Source organism: Delphinus delphis, chromosome 2 (assembly GCF_949987515.2).
Source record: "Delphinus delphis chromosome 2, mDelDel1.2, whole genome shotgun sequence".
Lineage (NCBI taxonomy): Eukaryota > Metazoa > Chordata > Mammalia > Artiodactyla > Delphinidae > Delphinus > Delphinus delphis.
Window position 1 is genome coordinate 175,703,137 of NC_082684.1, and position 25,187 is coordinate 175,728,323.

At 40.0% G+C, this 25,187-nt stretch overlaps 1 protein-coding gene and 2 long non-coding RNA genes across 8 annotated transcripts in view; 1 reads left to right on the forward strand and 2 right to left on the reverse strand.

Annotated features, from left to right (window-relative positions):
* ZNF438 (zinc finger protein 438) overlaps positions 1 to 25,187 on the forward strand; it is a 175,545-nt gene that overhangs the window by 113,108 nt on the left and 37,250 nt on the right. The gene's annotated exons all lie outside the window — the stretch shown is intronic.
* Positions 12,821 to 13,594, reverse strand: LOC132419921 (uncharacterized). Its single transcript, XR_009518278.1, has 3 exons — positions 13,489 to 13,594; positions 13,108 to 13,224; positions 12,821 to 13,005 (listed from the first exon to the last, which is right to left on the reverse strand). It is a non-coding gene; the product is annotated as an uncharacterized lncRNA (long non-coding RNA).
* On the reverse strand, positions 15,207 to 18,186 carry LOC132419922 (uncharacterized). Its single transcript, XR_009518279.1, has 4 exons — positions 17,649 to 18,186; positions 17,183 to 17,501; positions 16,309 to 16,425; positions 15,207 to 15,301 (listed from the first exon to the last, which is right to left on the reverse strand). It is a non-coding gene; the product is annotated as an uncharacterized lncRNA (long non-coding RNA).

Sequence of the window (25,187 nt, forward strand, 5' to 3'; positions counted from 1 at the left end):
CATCATTGAGTGGCATTCCATCAAAATCTATTTTGATTTTTAGTCTTCATCTGTACACACACATAAAATATGAGATAATTAAAATATCAGTTTAAAAGTGGTTTAAGATATGTTACTATTAACCTATCAATTAAAATTCCAGGTAAGTTTTTAGTATCCTTTCAGTCATTTCGATTGGACTTGTCTGTGTCTTAAAGTACTAAGAGCAGATGCTTTGCCAGCTGTACACACATTTCCAGCAGGAAAAATAATGCTATTTTCTAACAATAACTCATTCTAATAAAAATTGGCAAGTTTGGAGAAAAGACAGTAGCTGATACCATGCAAGACAGGTCCTTGTTTTGATTCCAGCAGATTTACTGTTTAGTTTTTTTTTCTTTCATGTAGCCTATAGTTCATGTGCATTTCAAGATCTACTTTTCATGTAACCCCACTAGCTCTTTTCATACAGCCTATTATTATACAAGTAACTCTCCTTACCCTTGTGCCTGTGTTTGTTAATGTGATAAATAAAGCTGTAGATGTGGATGAGATCTCCTAGGGAGAGACTATAAAGGGAGACCCAATGTTTACCTTGAGGAGCTCCAAGACTTAATGGCCAAGGATGGCCGGAAAGGCAGCAGGAAAAAACCAGGGGCTTCTGGTTCATGACAGCTAAGAGAAAAGAGGGTATGAAGAAGGAATAGCCTCAGCTGAATCTTCTTCCCCACTTTCACATGTGGTAACTGTGCTCTTAAGTCTTTCTGCATCCAGGCCTGGGGAGGATGCAGAGACCTCCAGGACCTCACTTCTCCAGAAGTGCTCAGTTGAGCTTGGGAGCCTCAGGAACCAATGTGAAAGAAGCTCTAGCCAGGCACACTGTGAATAAGAATAAGTGTACCTGCGATTACCCCTAATTCTGGTCATGAAGACAGTTGCAGAAATCTCTTTGCATCCCTGTCATTATCACTGCCATCTATGTGTACCATAGTTGTGTGGATATATTTGGACATGGTTATCAAAATTGGAAGAAGGCATGACGTACCAGCATGACAAATGCATTTTTAGATTCAGGCCAGTGTTTCATGGTGGTTACCATGACTGCATAAGCCACAGCTCCTTCTAAAATGCCTTTACGATACTTAACTTTCTGACACGTAGTTAGATCGTACAGTTAATGTCATTACTTGGGGATGGAAAACACCCTTCTGTTACTAACACTACCTTGAAACTTAAATGTCTGAAAATGATTCGCCATGCAGTATTAAGAAGTAAAATGTTTTTATTACTTTCAATGAGAGGACAAGGCTCTAAATGTAGGTGTTCAGGGTGAAAATGAAGGAGAGTGAGTAGGACCAGGAAAAGCAAATTAGAGTAAAAAGTAATTTTCTGAGATTTATCATTTCAGGTGTTTGAGTTCTGTTTTTCTGGAAATATAAAATCTCAGCCCAGAGCCAGGAACTCTGCAGTTTAGTCAGTTAGAAACTTGTGTTGTATTTTTGGAGTCGAATTTTCCTGTTGCCCACGTAAAGATGTCAGTGAGTTAGAAGCAGCTCATGGCTACTTTGTGTGAGTTACTGAGTGTTGATTATGTGATAACCAGAACCAAAACTTAACCATGTCTTTGGATCTGTAACTTCATATTATTCAGTAGTCATTGTTTAGGTCATGTTCACATACATATACATTGAGAAATCTTAGTACTTTACTAAAGTGGTAAGCTTTTATATTACACAGTAGAATAAGGTAAATATTTTTATGAATTTTGCTTAAGATCCTAAATACTGTGTCTTTTTTTTCCAGTAAATGTAGATGTAACCTTCATGCCATACAAGTGATATTGTTTTGCATTTTTCTCTCAAGTTTGAAAATCCAATTATGTTTCCTGAGTATGTTGAAGAAAATCAGCAAATTTTATCTTCTACACATTTTGAGAGAAATAACTGCAAACCTTATATAAGAATAATGCAAAGATTTGATTAGAAAATGTTTGCACACTGCCATATCATAATTTCCATATTTGCCTCATGAGGCCTACTTTTGAAAAGTCTGCAATGGATGCTACTTCCAGAGTATAGTTCATAAATGAAGTTCCTGTATTGAGGAATTTAGTTTTGCTATATCAGGCAAAATATGGTCTTTCTCTCAGAAAGTGCTTGGGCAACTAACTTTCAGTCTTAGTGGTTTAAAGTAGCATTTCACATCTCACTGCACTTGTACTGATTTTTTTATTTGCAGGGTTTTTAAAATCTTTTCTTTTACACCATGGCCATGAGATAGATGTGATATTAATCAGGAAAGGTAGAACAGCTACATTTATTTCCTACTCTGCTCTCCTTAGAGTTCTTCAGAATAAATGTGTTTAAGGGCAAATCCGAAGTAAAGACTTCACCGTGTGTACCTCTTACCATTAGGGTGATACTAAGTGGAATGGTGAACACTTACAAAGGTAAACCAGCTAGACCTAAGTGCCATGCATAGAGCACTGCACTCAACACAGGCCGAGCACACACTCCTTCCAGTGCACACGGCTCCATCTCCTTGACAGACTTGCCGTTAGGCCATGAAACAAGCCTCAATAAATGTAAAAAGGATCGAAAACATACAAAGTATGTTCTCTGACCACAGTAGAATGCAATTAGAAATAAGTAGCAGAAGGAAATTTGGGAAATTCACAATAATGTGAAAGTTAAACAGCATACTCCTAAATAGCCAGTGGGTTAAAGAAGAAATCACAAGAGAAATTAGGAAATACCTTGATATAAAGTAACTTAAATACAACATGCCAAAATTTACAGGATGCAGCTAAAGAAATTAGAGGGAAACTTACAGCTATAAATGCCTGCTTCTTTTTTTTTTTTTTTTTTTGCGGTACTCGGGCCTCGCACTGCTGTGGCCTCTCCCGTTGCGGAGCACAGGCTCCGGACGCGCAGGCTCAGCGACCATGGCTCATGGGCCCAGCCGCTCCGCGGCATGTGGGATCTTCCCGGACCGGGGCACGAACCTGTGTCCCCTGCATCGGCAGGCGGACTCTCAACCACTGCGCCACCAGGGAAGCCCCCCTGCTTCTTTCTTTTAAAGGCCACATGTTAAATGGTTTTATTTATATGAAATTTCCAGACTAAGCAAATCCATGGAGACAGAAAGTAAATCAGTGATTTCCGGGGACAGGCAGTGGGGTAGAGTGATGGGACATTTTGGTATTAGATGGTGATGAGAGTTGTACAACTTTGTGAATATACCAAAAACCACTGAAATGTACACTTTGAAAGGGTGAATTTTATGGCATGTGAATTGTATCACAAATATAAATAAATAAATCTGAACTGAGCCCCTCCTGGGCATTCTGTTATTGTGCCCCAGATGCTTTGGGTAGCATATGAACACAAAGGGTGTGAACCCTGCCTTCTAGAGCTGCTAGTCTGTTGGGGGTAGTACCCCCGGTCCGGGGTACTAGACATGATCTAAGTATAATTACAATTGTGGTCAGTGACCTGAGGGAAAAAGATACCTGTTCACTATTAACAGGGGTATCTCAGCCAGACGAGGTCAAGAGACGGTCCTCCTAAGGAAGTGATACTGCCTTGAGATCTGAAGGATGGACTCAGGTTATCGCAAAGAAAAGAGGCGTCACAGGGAGGGGGACCAGCATGTAGACAGTCTGGACGACAGAGCCACGGTATGTTCTGGGGGTTGGAGGAAGGCCAGTGTGGCTGGGCACAGAGAGTGGGGGTGAGGGGTGCAGGAGGAGACACAGAAGCGGACCGAGGCCGGACAGTGCAGAGCCTCTTGGGCGCATTATGGCTTGTAGTGGCTTTGATTCTGGACCGCACGGCACGCTCTGTGTTACGAGAGCATCACTGTGGCCGTGTCGGTTGCAGGAGCAGGCGTGGAAGCAGGTAGAAGGGTATTCAGTGGTCTCTCAGGGGATGGTAGAGCACACCTGGAGCCAGGTAATTGGCAGTGGAACTGAGAAGAAATGGACGTATCTGAGGGCTTTTTAAGAGATAAAATTGACACGATCCGGTGAAGGCCTAGAGACGGGAAGTGAGGGAGGGCGTGTAAGGCGTGGCTCCTGGACGCTGGGCTTTTGAAAGTGAGTAGGTCAGAGGGTCGTTTCTGAGCCAAAGGTTTTCCTCAGTCACACTTTGTGTGGACAACTTCAAGCAACATGAATGTTTGTTGTTTTTTTTTTTTGAGAACTAGTTCTTTCTTACCAAGGCAGTCACACATTATGTAGAGCTATGCAATTTGCTGATAGCAAATATTTGGGGAAAGTTAAAAACTTTTTTGAGAAAACCAGATACATTTTTTAGTATCTGCCAGATGCATTTCGGTCCTGGAGGCTCGTTTGGTCTTGGAGCCTCTTTTGGCCTAGCCTGCATCTTCAGGGTCTTATAATGTACTTGGCCTTGCTGTAGAGATCATCTGTCGTTTAAATTTCCTCATTTTGATGTAAGTATTGAAAATAGACTCTGAAATAATTTTCTGGCAAGTAACTACCTTCTAATGAGGAATAACTGAAATGAATCCAGTTTTAGCAATTCTTATTTCCTTGGCCAGCCAAAGTCTTACAATGTCAAGCTCTTCAGAGATGTTTTTATTCTGCAGTTATTTGGAGCAATAACAGTTTATTATAATTTCTAAAAGCCACTTTGGCAATTTAAGACTACACGGAAATAAACTTTATACCCTAAAATTTTTTTCAAATGACCTTTGAAGAGTTAGTTATTTGGGTATCCAGTTGCATTTGGAACGTCAACATACAGAACCAACAGATGGGTAAAGACCTGACGAAGAAAATAGATCATGCCAATAGGTTGTGATTTAGGTTAAGTTTTACCGTAACTGTTACAAGGAAGGCCCTTCTGCTTACAGTGTTTATTGCTAATCTACCAGTAATAGACAAACCTTATAAATCTATAAATGCCACTGTGTACAGCAAAGCAGGAGGCAAATTTAAATTAGGGGAATAAAGAGTCATTTAGAGAAAGTCTTAGTGACCTGCCTTTTGCAGCCCTCTTCTGGGGCATTTTCACTAATGTTTGTTCTCATGGGCCAACACACACAGGAGGGAGTCAGCCTATTGTTCATAATTTTTCCTCGAGAACACTGAAGCTTGCATCCATTTGAATCAAGTTTCCTTTTTTGTAACTAGCAATAAAGGCTCAGTCTAAGGATTAGCTCTTTACTGGTAAGCATTAACTGTACATGCTTATTCCATTGTGCATTTTAATTTCTGAGAATTGTCCTTTGAAATGGGGACTTTAAATGCAGACCTACTAGAGAATGGACTTGAGGATACGGTTAGGGGAAAGGGCAAGCTGGGACAAAGTGAGAGAGTAGCATGGACATATATACACTACCAAACGTAAAATAGCTAGTGGGAAGCAGCCGCATAGCACAGGGAGGTCAGCTTGGTGCTTTGTGACCACCTAGAGGGGTGGGATAGGGAGGGTGGGAGGGAGGGAGACGCAAGAGGGAAGAGATATGGGGACATATGTATATGTATAACTGACTCAATTTGTCATAAAGCAGAAACTAACACACCATTGTAAAGCAATTATACTCCAATAAAGACGTTAAAAAAAAAAGAAATGGGGACTTTAAGAACAGGGAGGGCTTCCTTGGTGGCGCAGTGGTTGAGAATCAGCCTGCCAGTGCAGGGGACACAGGTTCGAGCCCTGGTCTGGGAAGATCCCACATGCCGCAGAGCGACCAAGCCCGTGTGCCACAACTACTGAGGCTGCGCTCTGGAGTCTGTGCGCCACAACTGCTGAGCCCGTGTACCATGACTACTGAAGCCCACGCGCCTAGAGCCCGTGCTCCGCAACAAGAGAAGCCACCGTAGTGAGAAGCCACCGTAGTGAGAAGCCCGCACACAGCAACGAAGAGTAGCCCCCACTCACTGCAACTAGAGAAAGCCTGTGTGCAGCAACGGAGACCCAATACAGCAAAAAAAAAAGAAAGAAAAGAACAGGGAAATTTGGAGGTTAGAGGCAGTTGTGGTTAAAAGCAGAACCTAGTACCTGTCTTCAGACCTCAGCTCCACCATTTTACTAGCTGTGAGAGCTTAGATAAGTTACTTAACCTCTCTGTGCCTAATTCCTTATATGTGAAAGGGTGATCATAAAATACCCATCCCAAGGCTGTGGTGAGAATTAAATAAATTAGCACACATTTAAAATGGCTAAAACACTGTTTGGAAGATAGTAAGCTCAAAATAAATGTTAGTTGCTGCCGCTGTTGTTATATTGCTAAAATATAAAATAAATAAAATAGTAAATTAAATATAAATTAAATAAACAAATAAAGATAAAATAGTAACTCTCACCTGAAAATTAAGATGTTATAACTCAGTTATGGTGGTCGTTTTTGTTGATTTTGTTTGTTGTTTGGGCTTTTTTGGTGGAGCAAGGACAAGGTTACACGGCTAGTAAGTGGTGGAAACCAGGTTTCCTAAAGAGTTGGTTTAGGTCAGGAGTTAGCAAACTATGGCTTACAGGCCAAATTGGGCCTGTTTTTATACAGCTTGCAAGCTAAGAATGTTTTTACATTTCTAAATCATTGAGGGAACATCCAAAGAAGATAATATTTTGTGACACATGAAAATTACATAAAATTCAAGTGTCTTTGTCCATAAATTAAAAAGTTTATTGGTACACAGCCATGTTTATTCATGCATATTGTCTCTGGCTGCTTTCATGCTACACCAGCAGAAAGGAGTAGCTGTACAGAGACCATAGGGCCCATAAAACTGAAAATATATGCTAAATGGCCCATTACACGAAACGTGTTCTATTAGTTATATTGACTGAATGAATGAACCGTCCTGCTTTGACAAAAGATGTAAGCTTGCATAAGAAAGCATATGACTTCAGTTATCCTTGTGTCCAGAACACTTTTGTTTTGTTTTGATTTAGAAAAAGTATAATTTTCCACCTTGGTTAAAATTCTGTTGAACCCGACATACAAGTTCATGAGTAGACTTAATTCAACTGTAGTAGATGGCGTAAGTGCAGACATGCCAAAAAACATACTTCTTCAGTAAAGAGTATTAAGATTTGGATTCCTCTCAAGAATTGTTAGAACAAAAGTCCAGTTGTGTGTGTGTGTGTGTTTAAGGGTATTTGCCATCCCATAATTCTTTTTTAAAGATTCTTGAAATAGAATTCTGAAACAGTCTGCTAATAAGATGGATTTTACAGTGACAACATACCTGAAGAGTACAGTGTTATAATCCCATTTCAGGAGTTACTTGCAGTTTTTCTCAAGGCTTTGGCTTCGTGACTCAGAGCCTCATATTTCTAAGACAGCCCAACTCGGAGGCTTTTGGCAATTGAGCCTAGAGAGCATGGGCCTTGATTTTGTCCCACAGATCATTTAGGCAAATAACCTTTTCTTCTCTCCTTATGCTATTTTTAACTATGATGTGGATCTTTTTTGTTTTGGTTGGTTACATAATCTTTATTTAGGAAATGTTTTGCTCTTGAATATCTGTAAATCTTGCAACTCCTTCTGCTTAGGTTTACATCTTTCAAAGTATATTCATCAAGTGCTTTTGAACGACTTCTCCCCTGCAAGGCCCCAGGGCTAATGGGAACAAGACAGAGCTGGGCCCTGCCCTTGGAGAGTTTTGAGTTTGTCAGGTTGATAGATGTTAAATTAACATAAGTATCATCAGTGTTGGGAAAGAAGAATTAAATTGTGTACTGGATTCGTAAACTAAGAAAACCTAAACTCATCAGGGGAAGTCAGAGAATATATTGTTCCTTTGGAGTTTTTTATTTTTTAGTTTTCTGTATTTGAAAATCTGTTCTCGGCTAAATGCCTGTTACTAAGCTGAAATTATTTTGAGTTTAGCAAAAGTATTGAAATAAGAATTTTAAGAAATTACATCTAATGGCCCTCTTATTGATCTATGCACAATTTCCTAATTACTATTTATTGGTAGACATTAGATGGTTGAGTGATGAACCTCGTGCATTTGTTTTTGACAGAAAATTACTAAGTGTAATGATCACAGTAAATTTGGGATGAGGAAAATACAAAGTGAAAAAAGACTACCATTTAGTTTGTTAATTATCACTTGAAAATCAAAATATCCATTTATCCTTCTTGAACAGGAATGTTTTAGAAGTGGATTCCCTGGTGGCGCAATGGTTGAGAGTCTGCCTGCCGATGCAGGGGACACAGGTTCGTGCCCCGGTCCGGGAAGATCCCACATGCCGCGGAGCGGCTGGGCCCGTGAGCCATGGCCGCTGAGCCTGCGCGTCCGCAGCCTGTGCTCCGCAACGGGAGAGGCCACGACAGTGAGAGGCCCGCGTACGGCAAAAAAAAAAAGTGGATTCTAGCTAGTTTTTTTTTTTTCTCTCTTTTGGAACAGTTTTTGTTTATAATATAAAAATAGACGGTTATATATTTTATACACACATACACTGTGTTTATGTGTATGGGTGTATATATAAACACACACACCAAAAAATGTACAAAGAAAAGAGGGAATTTTCACCAACCCAAGTCCCAAAGGTAACCACTGTTGACAATTTGATGTTTCTCTTGGAAATACAACTTTTTTTCTTTTAAGACAAATAGCATCAGAGCATACTCACTGTTCCACAGTTTGCTTCACTTAAGATTATTTCCTGGATGTCTTTCCCTGCCAGTGTTTACTGAGGACCACCTGCCTCTCCAGATCTTCTTCATTCTTGTTGTTCTTATCACTAATAATGTTATTTTAAGTAGTCCATCCATAAGGTAAAATATTCAAAAAGTTTGTTTACAAAAGAGTGTGCAGTGGAAGTCAGCCTCCTGCCCGAATGTGCACCCCAGGTCTCTCCAGGGGCAGCCACCCTGGCAGTTTCTTATCCTTTGAAATCCTTCCTTTATTTTTATATGCCTTCCCTTGGTGAGACTAAAATTAACCCCCTGCCCAGTCATTTATAGGGAATCTGAATGCTTAGTGAATTTCCAGCAGCAACCAATTGATCTTGTAATGTCAGCGTTTAAGATTGCATACCAACGGGCTTCCCTGGTGGCACAGTGGTTGAGGGTCCGCCTGCCGATGCAGGGGACACGGGTTCGTGCCCCCGTCCGGGAAGATTCCACATGCCGCGGAGCGGCTGGGCCCGTGAGCCGTGGCCGCTGAGCCTGAGCGTCCGGAGCCTGTGCCCCGCAACAGGAGGGGCCACAGCAGTGAGAGGCCCGCGTACCGCAAAAAAGAAAGAAAAAAAAAAGATTGCATACCAAAATGAGAAAAGATTTCCCACTAGTTGTATTTCAGTTTTGAATTTCATGCCATGTGATTGTTTAGAGGCTATAATCCGTAGGTGTACAATCTTTGCCAATGTTTTAGATCCTTAAAGTGTAACTGAATGTTCCCAGCAGAAGCCCCACAAGGCCTACATGCCCCAGAGCACCTCCTCCCACCTGCCCTCACCCACCCACGTATGCTGTCTCACTGTCAACGTTGTGAATTACAGACCCAGGTCTTGGGCGGCGTTGCTGCTTTCATCTCAAAGCTACCAGGGATTTATGGCTAGTCTCTGAGATGCCTACGGTTATTCTAATCCGGAACCACTTGGGTTAACTTCATACCCTCAGCTTAATTTGGGTAGTGCCAGAGCCTGGGGAGGGGAGGGGGTGGCTGGGGGAGCGGGCAGTGGATTGAAGTGGGGGGCACTCACCTCTGCCTGAGCCAGCCTGGACCTGAGAAGCTGTTGGTAAGGGAAGCACTTGCCCTGTAACACTGGGTCTTTTGTCAACTGCTGATACTAAAGTACCTCATGAACAGAGATGGTCTAGAAACCCCTGCCTGTCTGATAAACTCACCGGAGAATACGGGGTGATACATGTTTTGGAGAAATAAAAAGAAGTAAACCAGATCCAGTCTTCAGAGTGGCTATGTTGACATGCATATGGCCTGAGGAGCCCTAGGCTGGGACTTCCTGTTTATAGGAAGTATTTACTTCTGTGTAAAATATGTTCCTCAAAATATACGCAGATCTGTGAAAAATGCCATTGGTAGTTTGATAGGGCTTGCGTTGAATCTGTAGATTGCTTTGAGTAATATAGTCATTTTCACAATATTGATTCTTCCAATCCAAGAACATGGTATATCTCTCCATCTGTTTGTGTCATCTTTGATTTCTTTCATCAGTGTCATAGTTTTCTGTATACAGGTCTTTTGCCTCCTTAGGTAGGTTTATTCCTAGGTATTGTATTCTTTTTGTTGCAATGGTAAATGGGATTGTTACCTTAATTTCTTTCTGATTTTTTTGTTGTTAGTGTATAGGAATGTAAGAGATTTCTATGTATTAATTTTGTATCCTGCAGCTTTACTAAATTCATTGATTAGCTCTAGTAGTTTTCTGGTGGCATCTTTAGGATTTTCTATGTATAGGACCCCAATGTTCATAGCAGCACTATTTACAATAGCCAGGACATGGAAGCACCCTAAATGTCCGTCAGCAGATGAATGGATAAAGAGTGGTACATGTATACAATGGAATACTACTCAGCCATAAAAAGGAACGAAATTGGGTCATTTGTACAGACGTGGATGGATCTAGAGAGTGTCATACAGAGTGAAGTAAGTAAGCAAGAGAAAAACAAATATCGTGTATTAACGCATATATGTGGAGTTCAGAAAAATGGTATAGGTGACCTTCTTTTCCAAGCAGAAATAGAGACACAGAGGTAGAGAGCAAGCGTACGGATACCAAGTGGGGAAAGGGCGGGTGGGATGAATTGGGAGCTTGGGATTGACATATATACACTATTGATACTATGTATAAAATAGACAACTGACGGGAACATACTGTAGAGCACAGGGAACTCCTAATGCACTGTGGTGTCCTAAATGGGAGGGAGATCCAAAAGGGAAGGGATGTAGGTATATGTACGGCTGATTCATTTTGCTGTACAGTAGACACTAACACAACGTTGTAAAGCAACTATACGCCAATAAAAATTCAAAAAAAAAAGAAAAGAAAAAAAATAACATACACAGAAGTTAAGTGCATAATGCTATATAAGAAGATTCTATCACCAGAGAACTAGTAAAACATTATACAATTCCTTAATACATCATTTCTTTTCACATAGATATATGTGTAGTATAAATATTGTATCTTTGTAAATATTCTTTAATTTTATTATTTTTCTTCACAATTGAAGACATATATGCCTGGCTAAAGTCCACTGTGCTTCCAATATAGGTTAAAGATTTGCCTACTTAAAATATCCTGAATGATTGCCTTTTTTGCCTAAATTTATGTAGGTCATAAGACCTATGCTTCTTATCACTAGTATAATCACATTTACCTTTTTAAAACTGTAAAGAAAAGCATAACAAAATTTATCATCTTTCCCATCTCTTTGTACAACCAATCTCTAGAGCTTCTTCATCTTGCAAAACTGCAGCCCTATACCCATCAAACAACAAGTCCCCATTTTCCCTCCCCACAGCCCTTGGCAATCACCATTCTACTTTCTGTTTCTATGAATTTGACTACTCTAGGTACCTCATATAAGTAGAATCACAGAGTGTTTGTCTTTTTTTGTCTGACTTATTTCACTTAGCATGTCCTCAGGTTCATGTTGTAGCAGGTGTCAGAGTTTCCTTCCTTTTTTAAGCTGAACACTATTCCATCGTATGCATGTACTACATTTTGTTTATCCATTCATCCATTGATAGATAACTTGAGTTACCTCTGGGCGACTGTAAATAGTGTTGCTATGAACATAGGTGTGCATATATCTCTTCGATATCTGCTTTCTTTTCTTTTGGATATATACCCAGCAGTGAAATTGCTGAATCGTATGGTAATTTCTAGTTTTAATTTTTTGAGGAACCACCATACTGTTTTTTATAGCAACTGTACCATTTTTCTTTCCCACCAACAGTACAGAAAGGTTCCAATTTCTCCATAGCTTTGCTGACACTTGAAATTTTCTTTTTTTCTTTTTTTTGGTAGTAGCCATCCTAATGGATGTGGGGTGATATCTAATGATGGTTTTGATTTGCATTTCTCTAATGATAAGTAATATTGAACATCTTCATATGCTTTGTGACCATTTATATGTATCTCCTTTGGACATATGTCTATTCAGCTCCTTCACCCTTTTTTTTTTTTTTTTTTTTTGCGGTACGCGGGCCTCTCACTGTTGCGGCCTCTCCCGTTGCAGAGCACAGGCCCCGATGCGCAGGCTCAGCGGCCATGGCTCACGGGCCCAGACGCTCCACGGCATGTGGAATTTTCCTGGACCGGGGCACGAACCTGTGTCCCCTGCATCGGCAGGTGGACTCTCAACCACTGTGCCACCAGGGAAGCCCCACCCATTTTTTAATTGGGTTATTTGGTTTGCTGCTGTTGTTGAGTTGTAGAGTTCTTTATATATTCTGAATATTAACCCCTTATTTAGACAAATGATTGCACATATCTTCTCCCATGCCATAGGCTGCTCTTTCACTCTATTGAATGTTTTCTTCGATGCACAGAAACTTTTAATTTTGATATGATACAGTTTGTCTATTTTTACTCTTGTTACCTATGCTTTTGGTGTCCTATTAATCACATTTACCTTTAATCTTTTGAGCGCCACTGATTTTTCTAAAAGAATAAGAGGGAAATGTAAGGAAATATTTAAATAATCATAAAACCGTGGCACAGACGTAGTTGGACACGGCTTCAGAGTGAACTGTTGGCTGCTGGGCCGCACCGTCATGCACTAGCTTAAAAAGTCGCTTCATCAGCTAATGTGACAATGTATATGAAGCCCAAAAGGCAGTTTGAGATGTGGATCTATAAAGTGTAAAGAAATGGATTTGGGGGCCGCGGTAAAGCACATGAAAACAAAGGATCAGGAAACACTGGTAATCATATCCTTTCGTTGGAATCCCTGTGTATGCACAATGAACCATTGTAGGAAGGCTTGCAAGACAAAATGTTCCTCTGTTTCCTTCCGCATTCTTCTGTTTCTCATCTTGCCTATGCGGTGATGCCTCATGGTCCGTTAGCACTTCTAAGCGAATAGAGATAATTTGAAAGTTTTATTTGAAGCCTGACTTTCAAATTTAGAGCAGTAGAAGATGGTTCTTAAAATATGTAACGTCACTTGGCTCACCTTAAATGTTAATAAACTGTTGCAGTTGATCAGCAGCACGACCATTTGACACCCAGCCAATGGTTATTGACTATTTAGACCAGCGACAATGCACAGAGTCTATAGGTGTCTTTCTGGCTGCAGTAGAGAGAGGAAGAGCCGGTTCTTAACTGGTTTTCTGTATCTTCTAAGATATTTAAAGAAACTGGAATTTAAGTGCTTTTTTTTTATCACAAGCCATTTCTCCTACAATAATGCTGCCATTGTGCCTGTTTCCCTCCCACTTGCTTTTTCTTTCTTTTGTGATTGCTGCCCATTCACCCTTCCCCTGCTCGTTAACCCACGCGGGTGTTGCCCGCCCTTCTTCTTGCCGGATTCTCCTTCCCACCCATCCAAACTTACCATTCCGTGTCTTCAGCCCTCCTCTCTCTTCCAGCCTCTGTAGGATTAAAATGAGCCCCACGGAGTCTCTGTGGAGACCATTTCGGATTTCAGGTCACTAGTGGACACACACAGCAAATACTTCCTAAGTACCAGGTCAGGTGGCTTCCTCTTCCACCTGGTGCCCAGGTGTTGGTCAGGCAGCTACCAGGAAATCCTTAAGCTTCAGTGTTGCCTCTGGACCATCTTGTCCTGCAAACACCTAAAGAAAGCAGTTTGAGTCTTGGAAGCTTAAGCAGAAAAAAGAAGCTACTGAGACATCTACCCCACCCCCCGCCTTTATTTTCTTTTAGGTATAAATAAATAGGAATCTTTATGAGCAAGCCTTAAGTTGACAAAAGAGACAACAGAAAACAAGTGAAAACTGCCCGTGACAGATAAGCCTCTTGGCTCAGTCTCGTACCCACGTGAGGATTTTACTCCTTAAATAAAACTTTGTAGCAGATACAGAATTTTCTGCAATAAAAGTCCATGTGTGCTTGTTTAACTTTTCAGTTCAGCGTTAGGTGAATGAGAATTCAGGTTATTGAGTGGTTACTTAGTTCCGGTAGCCCTCTGGCGAATCATTTTGCAGTATGAGAGGATGCAGTCATCATATTCGAGAAGTTTTATTCATTAACAAAAGGTACCAAAATAAATTTAGCCGGGGTCACAGCGTTTAATTTAATAGTATTCCAATAATAACTGCCATAATTAGTTTCAGATTTGCCTTCCTTCCCAGAGGACAAGGATTTTTAGCTTTTTGATGCCTATTTAAAGCATGAGAATGACAGGAAAATTAATGTCACGACCTTTAGAGCCTGTTTATGGTTTTTCCATGTCATACCCTAAAGGATGTGGGGAGTAGTGTGCATCTAAAATAAACCACTTAGTACGGACAAGTAAAAATTGGGTTAATTGGGTTCACCAGATCCTCAGCTGGTAGCACCTCAGTCAAGACTCCATTTCATATTAGACAGAGGAGCACGCTTTATACACTATAAAATTATCTCTTAAACTACACCTGTTACATTCTGTGATGTCTTGAGAAGAAAAACAATTTTAAAAGGACAGTTTTTCAAATACGTAGGATTTTTTTCCTCCTATAACTTTATCTGGCTTGTCTGCCTCAATTAGGAAATCACTTTGTCTTTCCATTTTCACAACAAAAATGCGCTGACACCAACTCGCAGGCCGCACTCCCTGACCCGCACACCCACTTCCTTTGGGTGACTTGGGGCAGCACTGACTATTTTTCCCTTTTCTAGTCTGTCAGGGACTTCCCGTAAGCAATCACTTTCCAGATCCTTGAGAGGTGAAACTTGTTTTCACTTTATTGTCAGGGTTTGTGTATTTCAACAGAGAGCAAGGTTTGTCTGTTCAACTAGAGTTGAGAAAAATATCTAGGCAAGCTGGACTCTGAAGCTTTTGGATTAGTTGGTTGAACTAATCCTGGGCAAATTCAGCAAGTAGTGTTTTGCAAGGAGTCTCATACGTCGTTGGGTAAGTCAGTACAGCTTCCTTGAATGACAGTACGGCAGTGTCCATAAAAATTTTAAGTTGACCCAGAAATTTCTTACCCTGACTTCACCCTTCGGATGGACTTGCACGTGCCAGCTAGGCTGTGAGTATAAGGATGCAGACTGCAGCTTCGTGGGTAGGAGCAGAAGGCTGAGGACAGTCTCACTGTCAGTCGGTAGGTGGCTGGTTCATAAACTGCGGCTCCATGCAACGAAATACTCTACAGCCTTTGCAAGGAATGAAGAGGATCCGTAAGTGCTGACATGGAGAGCTCCTGAAAATGTATTAAGCGAAAACAGAGCAGCAGGTATAATCTGCTCTAATTTGGGGACGGGAGAACGAGTGATAGAGCATATTTCTACACATTAGCTTGTGTACACACAGACTGTTGCTGAAAGGATTTCCACAAAGGTGCTAAGACTCGCTGCCTCTAAAGACAGGAGCTGGGGGGGTGTAGGTCGAGAGTCAGGCTTGTTCATTTTTCCTTCGCTTTTTCCATGTCGGAGATAAGCATTGTATGGTAACCTAAGCGATAGACCAACGCCATCAGTGGCGGCAAATAAAAGAACAATTTAGGTGATGCTGCAGAGGTAGGCATGTGACTGGGGTGTTCCAGGGAAAAGGTGAAAGTTTATTTTAGAAGAGGAAGACATCACCAGAATCATTCGTGAAGCAGTCCACACACTCACAGGAACGTGAAAAACTATGGAGCATAGATGAAGTTAGCAGGAAACAGAGCAGAGCAGGGGGGTTTTGTTTGTTTGTTTGTTTTTAATTGAACAGTCATTGTAAAGTTAATTAATGGGATTTTAATTCAGGGCAGAAATGGTAGAGAAGAAAAGAGCTAGAGATGGGAGCAGAGGTGAGAGGAGTGGGCGCCCTGGCAGTGCTGTGGGAGGGTGGAATTCCCAAAGACAGGCAGGCGGTAGAAATAGTTGTTGAAAGGACACCAAGTGGTCTGAGGTGATGCGACCAAAACTCCCTGGTGCTCAGCAGCCGAAAACGAATGTGAGGGATCCAGAATGATCTTCCAAGTGTATCCGTTTCCTGTAAACCTGCTTAGTTTGGAGATGATTTTGTCACTAAAGATAGACAAGAGTGGTGGAAACGATCATTTCAAAATAATGAATTAAATCCGAATGGTTAGAAACACTGCCACCAGACTGCTGGAAGGAAACAAAATGCTGACCGATTTCACAGCGTGTCTCCATATCGTGGACGTGTAAGTGACAGCCTCTTTATTTGATAGTATTTATTTTACTGTCGAGTGTCATTTCTTACCAAATGGTGCAATTCTCCTTTGAAATGCTTTCATCTTCATCATGATGATAACCTCACAGCCCAGAAGGATCCATCCTTTTAGCATTGAGAAGCCAGGCTGGAAATTCCAAAGATGCTCTGTTTGATGTAGAAAGAACCAAATGTTTTTCTTACATCTTTATCTTTTACCTTTGAATAAATAAGGGATGGAAGAATGCCCGTTTGTTAAAACTTGCCTAAATCTTGGGTCTTTTTAGACTTAGCTAAAATGCACTCAGGCCTTTTAACAGGAAAGCAGCATTGTCAAATTACTTCATTTATAGATAATTTTGGGAATCATTGTTTCCTACGACTTGTTATTGATAGTTAATGACACTTAAAACAATGTTGATATATCTGAAAAGTCCCACACCTGCTACTAGAGAAACTGAAGAAACGAGGACATTTTTTACATTTACGTAAGGTAATTTTTAAGTCATTTTAGGAGTGCTTCAGTCCTAAAAACACAACCAGGCAATCTGCAGAGATCAAAGGAAATTTATTACTGAAAAAATTAACTTAGTCACTTATCTGTCACTTCAAGTTATAGAAAAGTATAGTAATGGCAGAATTAATAAGATATTGCTTCAGATTTCAAAAATCACTATTCATTTAAAAAATGACTCAGAATTTTAGAAACTCATCTATTGAAAATAAAAGATTTAAATGGTATGAAAAGTACTAGATGGAACCATGCAAGTATTGTTAAATAATTTCTAGCACTCTTATTTTTACAGGATTATTGACATTTATTCATTCAATAAGCATTTATTAAACCTTATTATAAACCAGGTACTTCTAGGTTCTGGAAGTATAAAGATAAACATGGCATTGCCCCTGCCATCAGGAAACTCACAAATTTAAGGGGAAAAATGGACAGATTTAAGCAGATGCTGCGTCCTAAGAGAGCCAGTCGAAGTGTGTTGAAAGGTAATGGACCGATCAGTAGAAATTTCTTGAATGGGCCAAGAAATTGTAGACATTGCAGAGGCGTTGAGTAGGAATTGTCTAGCAGGGCAGGGGCGAGAAGGCTGTTCGTGAAGAGCTGTGGAGGCAAATGAGAACGGCCTTTTGAGATGCAGCTGCTAAACGTAGTGGTGACAGCCACACAGGCCAGTGTGCCGGGCTGAGGAGGTCGGGCTTCATCCGTGGACAGCAGGGAGCCACTGATGGACCTGAAGCAGGAGGAAAACATGTTAATGGTTAGATTTGCATGAAAAAGACCCTTTCAGGACTACTGGGTAGAGATGATAGTGGAACTCAGAGATAAAGTTAAGGAATTTTTCCAGAAAGGGCAAAAACAAAAGAGGTTAAACACGGACTTCCCTGGCAGTTCAGTGGTTAAGCCTTCGCCTTCCAGTGCAGGGGGTGCGGGTTCAGTCCCTGGTTGGGGAGCGAAGATCCCACAGGCCTGGCAGCCAAAAACCAAAACATAAAACAGAAGCAATATTGTAACAAATTCAGTAAAGACTTAAAAAAAAAAAGGTCCACATCAAAAAAAAAAAAAGAACTTTAAAAAAAAAGAGGTGAAACATGTGAAAAGGGGAAAAAAAGTGTTAACAGTCCAGGGAGGATAAACATCGGAATAAGAAGAGTTCAGGGGGAAAAGAACAGAGAAAAATAAATTAGGAAATCTTAGAAAAATAATTGAAGAAAATGTCCCAGGATCTAGAGTTTCCAGATTGAAAAGGCAAACACTTGGCAAATAGTTGAAAATAGTCTGAGAGACTTCATTGTGAAATTTCAAAACCTTGTTTCCATAGAGAAAAAAATAAAAACAGACTGCATACAAAGGATCACAAATAGCTTTGGATTTCTTAACAGCAACACTAGAAACCGGAAGACAGTGGAAATTTCAACCTGGACTTCTGTGCTCAGAAAAATTATTAAGCAAGATTTTTGTTGATTGTGAGATAAGAATAGAGATAAATCTTCAACCTTCACAGTGGGACACCAGGAGGTACTGCCTAACACTGAACAATCAAGAAGTAAGATTATAAGCATGTTAGTGACAGAATGGAGGTATAAATATAAGAAGAGTCAGCTCTAAGAATTCAAAGTGCTTGTTTCTGGGGAAGATAGATGAATAAGCTCTGGGGATCTAATGTACAGCATGGTGATTATAGTTAGTAATACCATGTTGTGTTCTTAAAATCTGCCAAGAAAGTAGACCTTAAGTGTTCTCGCCACAATTTAAGTGTTCTTACCACAGGGGGGAAAAAAAGTAACTGTGAGGTGACAGGTATGTTAATTGACCTGACTGTGGTAATCATTCTACAGAATATGCATATGTCACGTCATCACGTTGTACACATTCGGTGTATACAATTTTATTTGTCAATTAATTATACCTCAATAAGTCTGAAAAAAAATTTTTTTTAATTTTAGGAGGCAGGAGCTGCATTTAGGTTTCAGGTAGCCAAGTGGAGCTGTGTAATAAGCAGAGAATATTTCACCCTGGAACCTGGGAACTAGAAATACAAATTTAGAGCTGTGGTTAGAGCCTTAGAAGTTGAAGTAATCTTACAGAAAATCTGTGAAGGGGATAAGAAAAACTAGGGTCTAAGGCTAGAATATATTTTCCTGGGTAGATTTTTATTAAGTTAGAAGAATGCCCTCCTAAACACTATACCCTGCCTAGTTCAGTCATATGTGGAACACATGTGAAAGAACAAATATCTATATGTGCTTGCACTTTACGAGGGTGAATGATTAGATCTTACACGTGAAAATGACCTTGTTTGTATTTCTAAGTATATTCTAGTATATTCCTTTTTTTTCTCGGAAAAAACCAAATGAACTTTTTTGCCAACTCAACAGTAACCTTTTTTTTTTTCCTTTTGGAAGAATCCTGCAGAACTTTACTACCATATATAATACCCTGTTTTTTGAATAGTTTTTTTTTACAAAGTATTTTCAACACATAGTATTCTAAGTTTAATCCTTTCTTCAGCCAAATGGGTTAAATAGTATTATCTCTCCCTTTCTAATTCAGGGAAACTAAAAGACAAAAAGATTCAATGACTTGTTCAAGCTCACAGAAGTTTCAATTAAAAACATACATCTCCCCACTCGGTTCACGGATCCTTCCACAACTTCTTAACACATTGCACAGTTGAGGTGGGGCTGGAACATGGTCCTGAAAATGAAGGGTCAGTCTAGTCTTTTCGGGTTTTGGTTTGGGGAATAGCAGTGAATATCTGGTGAGACCACCTTAGCAATAGGTCTAAAATTAGGGGAAGTGGGACAACCCAGACTTTCTGTAACGCTCAGTAGAAGAGAAGTTGCCTTGGAGGGACTCGAACAAACTAGTCCCCCAGGACAACTCTGTAAAGCATTTTACTGTGTCAGTGACTGACATTCAGAAATATCTGAATTTAAAGAGACCCTTTTTTAAAAAAAAAACTTATTTATTTATTTTTGGGTGTGTTGGGTCTTCATTGCTGCACGTGGGCTTTCTCTAGTTGTGGCGAGCGGGGGCTACTCACTGCGGTGGCTTGTTGCGGAGCACGGGCTCTAGGCGTGCGGGCTTCAGTAGTTGTGGCTCGCAGGCTCAGTAGTTGTGGCTCACGGGCTGTAGAGCGCAGGCTCAGTAGTTGTGGCGCACGGGCTTAGTTGCTTCGTGGCATGTGGGATCTTCCCGGACCAGGGCTCAAACCCGTGTACCCTGCATTGGCAGGCAGATTCTCAACCACTGTGCCACCAGGGAAGCCCAGAGAGGCACTTTTTAATTGAACTGATTAGCAGTGTTCAACCACTCAGGGGAGGAAGAAGATTGTCAAATACATTATATTAATGCAAATATTAATATAGGCAGTTAAGAATTTTCTAAGTGGATCAAAACTCATTCTGTAGATTATCTTTCACCTTTTCTAATCATTTTGTGCCAATTTCAGAATTTTATTATTTGTTTCTTAAATAGGACAGACTGAGATGGGAATAAGCATTTATTATAACTGAGCAAATGACTGCTACTATTAGTCAGAATCTGGGTACCATAAGATTACATTATTTTTGGAAAATTGAGCTTTAAGGTATTAGGATCCTCTCATTTATATAAATATCTTGAGAAACTTGAATTCCATCCATGCTTAAAAAAGTTATTTTTTAAATCAGTGAAATATAGTACAACGACTTTAAAAACAGGCCGTTGCCTATAAAGTTAAACCACTCAGCAGTTTCACGCTAGGCAGTTTCACCCAAGAGATATGAACATGTTTATCTACACAAAGACTTGGACACAAATATTTATAGCAGTTTTATTCATGAGAGCCAAAAACTGGCAACAACTCAAATGCCCAACCATGGGTGAACGGATGAGCAAATTGCACTAGAGTCATAGGACGGAATACCATTCAGCAATAAAAAGAAATGATTTACTGATACGTACAATAAAAGAATGTATACTGTTTGATTTATATGAAATGATATGAAATTCTAGAACAGGCAAAACTAATTTATGGTGACAGAAAGCATCAGTGATTGCCTGGGGCCAGGGAAAGGGGGTGGGGGTGGATCATAAGAGAACACAAGGGGACTCTTTGAGGTAATGAGGGAACTTTTTGATGTTAATGTTCTATATTTTCTTGTAATGTATCTGGGATTTGTTTTAATCGGGCATGGTAGGGTTACAGACACAGAGACAACTGCCTTTGGAAGAAGAATTTATTACTTACAGTTCCCGAGAAAGGGGGTGTGCCAGGCATTCAGGGCCACATGGGGAAGCTCCAGGGTTGGAAGTTCCAGGGAAGGCGGGATGGGAAAGCATGGCCTAGAGCCTTTATTGTGGTCTCCCTGGGAAAGGCGAAGCAGGGCAAAACAGTTTAGGATTGGCTAGTTTGAATGATGTCAGTGGTTCCAGGGTCTAAGGTAGTCCTAGCTGTCCAGGGCCTGGCCCTGGGGTGATTGAAGCCAGGGGAAATACTGGCTTGCTGTGTAAGAGTTCCATAAAGGAAGTGGTTGGGGATTTGGACTTTGCATTGAAAGATGTGCTCTCCGGAGGTGGTTTGCTATCTCTAGGATTATCTAGCCCTGGAAGGGGTACTCTGTCCAGCCAGCCAGGCCCCTCATATGTCAAAACATCATCAAATGTAGAAAAAGAAGAATGTAATTCCTACATAGATATGTATACGTTTGTGTGTGTGTGTGTTTGCTGTATGTAGCTTATACCTCAATAAAGCTGATTTGAAAAGTTTTTTTAAAAAAATAGTGAAATATAATGGGCGCATGAAATTAAACAAGGTAGGAGAATTCATCCTCAAGTGCATTAAACGTTTGCAGACAATACCCAGGTTTATAAAAGAACAGAGCATCATCGAATACTTCATAGGTACAAGTTCATTCAGGCAGTTCCTTTCTTTCCCTCTCTGTGTTATGACTATTTCCTTATTACAGTAAAAGAAAGGTGGCTTTTTCACTCATATGATGTCTGGGGTTATGCAGCCTTTCTGAGGCCTTTCCTGCCATGGTGCTGAAGTATACGATGAGCGGTTCTTAGGGCTGGACAAAAAAGGCTTCAATCAGCTTCTCCTTCAACGTTTTCAGTGACAGAGTTCAGCATTTCAAATAGCAGGTAATGGAGTGGGCGTCAGAGTTGAACGTCAATAGTCATGAGAAGCTGCTTCCTCGCGTCCGGCTGAGGTTTGCTTCCTTGTAACTTGTCTCCCTTCCTGGTCTGACTACTGCCCACTGGAGTTACCTAGTGTCGCTCGACTCTTTCCTCCATGTAACTTCCCTTCAAATATTTCAAGATGACTATTGCTTTCCCCTGAATTCTCTCATTTCCCAGGTTCACTCCCTTCCCAGCTTCTCTAAATCACTTTTTCCCTATTACTTCATTCCCATTCTTTGTTTCACTGATTTTCCTTTAATTCTAGTTTCCAGCAACAAACCTTCTCTCTCCATTTCCATTGACTTGGTACACACTTGTACAGGTGTTCATGAGACAGAAAAATGGAGGAAAGATGGAGGGGAAGGGAGACTGAACGCAGCGGTGCAGGAGCGTGTATATGAATTTAGGGACCTGACACACTTGGAGAATTGGTTCTGGCTCATCCAAGTGACCTTGAGCACGTTACTTAATTTCCTTGGGCCTCAGTTTCTTGACCGTAAAGACGAGGACAGTGCTGATTCCCTGGTGAGGATAAGAAGATTGTGTGTGTGTGTGTGTGTGTGTGTGTGTGTGTGTGTGTGTGTGTGTGAGAATTACTTTGTAGGTCCAGCCCATAGCAAATACTCAGTGCAGAAGAGCTATAGTGTAGAATACAGTGGAGGGGCAGGTGTCTTCTGTAGATTCACCAACTCTGGCTCTAGCCTCAAACCTAAAATCTGTGGGACAGTCCCTGTGCAATGCTTTAAAGTCCTGAGCCACGAGATCACCATAGAATCAAAACTGAAGGAAGGCCTGGGAGAAGAACAGCTTCCCAATCAATAGGTTAGTAGCGTTATCTTCATATATAAAGAAGAGCCTGTTACAAATGACCCATAGTTAGACACCTAGAGACTTTATTACCTTTTTAAATGTTTTCATGTTTCAAGTTTTTCTGACCAATTGCATTATATTATGGCACTTATCTGAATGACAGTGTTTATTCTTTAGGAAATAGTTCCCTAGAAATAATTCCCTAATACTAATCAGTTAGTATTAAGTTCCCTTAATAATCTCGAGTAACATCCACATTGTAGCTCTCTGGATGGTGCCTACGTCCACACACAAGAGCACGCACTTAAACGCCTACTCACACTCTGGGTTAATGGTAAGAAGCTTATTGAGCATAGAGCAAACAGTTTTCATTTATTCTGTAAGATTCTTTATCTAGATGTGTTTTTAGGAAACTTGTCAAGGCAGCATAGCAAAGACAAGGCAAGTTGTGCCTTAGGTTTCCTCAACTAGAAGATTTCCATTTCCAGCACCATCAAGTTGTCACTTCTCAAGTAACCAATTCACCTAATTTCCATTTTTAAATTTTCATTTTTAATCAACTCTGTTTAAATGTGACATATAAACTAAAATTAAAAGTAACCGTATGAGTGATTTATAAAGCATATTAAGTCTTGCTATAATCGATAGTATTCACTCATTGTGTTCTTTAATTTTTGTTCCTTTCCAATAGGTTTTTCTACTTAATGTACTTTTCAGCATTTAAGTAGGAAAAGCCAGGTTATAATGATCAGAGATTCTCTAGACTGTGAAGGACACAGTGGCTGCTAAATGCTGTTTCATAGTACCTTGAGTCAGGATGCCCGCTGACTTTGCTTGTGTGATATTTGAAAAATGCTAATACATCTTACATGACTTTTTAATGCATCTTCCCTGTAGAACATGTATATAATGGCCTTTTACTTCCAGCCCAATCAGAAGGTGAGATATTGTGATTACTCAGGTGTTTTCTTTAATACGCATTAGGTGTATTTATTGCCCTTTTGTTTTTCATAATTACAGTGGAATTAAATACAGTCATGCTTTATGTGGCAGAAGAAGATAACAGACTCCATTTGAGTGAATTTTCTACTTTAAGTACCAAGATATTGGGGGTGTACAGTTGAGATTATTTTACTGGTAATGCTTATCTAATATAACATTCCAAAGCAATTAAAATAAAAAGTTGATTTTTGTTTTGCTTTTTTTCAATTGCAGAGATAGTACTTGTTCATTGGGGAAACATGGCAATATGTCCATAAGCATAAGAAGGAAAGTTAAATAACAGTTTAATTCCTCACTCAGAGAGATAGCCACTTTTAACATGTGGCAGTTTCTCCTAAGTTGGTTACAGAGTGGTACAGTAACCAGCTCCTCTCATATAAAAATGTGTGGCAAACATTTTTCAACTTTTTAAATATTTTAAGAAACAGTGTCTGTAATAGTTTCATTATAAAAATATATCCTAATTGACTTGGTGTATATCTTCAATGGTAGCCTGAAGAATTTAGAAAGATAATGCGGATGATGCTAGTGAAGATGGTAGTACATAGCTTTGCACAGTATCATGATTTTCTGAGGTGGAAGGAAGCTCTAGATGAAAAGGAATGCAGAACTTTAAGGCTCAGGGTGCATCCTGCAAAAATACCCCCCAAACGCTTTGCATGCACCGCTCTGTAGACTTTTTCCAAGCATGCATTGCTTTGTCTTTTTTTATTTTTGCCATTTTTTAGGGAAAGAAATTTAAATTTTTTTTTTTTTTTTTTTTTGAAATTTACGTTTCTTTGGTTATTAGTAAGGCTGGACATTCTAATGATTTACTAGTTTGACTTATATAAATCTGCAAGTTTTATGGAGTGCTTTCTCATTCTTATTAATTTGTTTATAACAGACCTGAGAGTGCAAGGACCATTTCTACCATATCCTTGCATAGTTGCACCTCAAAGACTGTTTGTTAAATGAGTAAGTGGGTGACTATATATCTATTGTAAATTTTCCATTTTTTCCCAATATTTGCCTTAATTTTTGACAGCTGTATTAAGGTGTAATTGGCATACAATAAATTACATGTATTTAAACTGCGATGCGGTATGTCTTGCTATATGTATGTAACACCCATGAAGCCGTCACCACAATCAAGGTAGTGAATGTATTCTTCTCACTAATAGGTGGATATATGTTCGTCGTGCCCAGCTGTAGGCCCTTCCTCCCAACTCTGTGTCTTCCTGTGCTCAGGCAACTATTAATCAGCTTTTCATTCCTACAATTTGCATTTTCTAAACACTTATAAAAATGAGGGCATAAAATATGTACCCTTTCTTTATCTGGCTCCTTTCATACAGCATGATGTTTTCGCAGATTCATCCATATTGTAGTGTGGATCAATAATTTACTCCTTTACATTGCTGAGGAGTGTTATGTTGAATGGATATACCACAGTTGG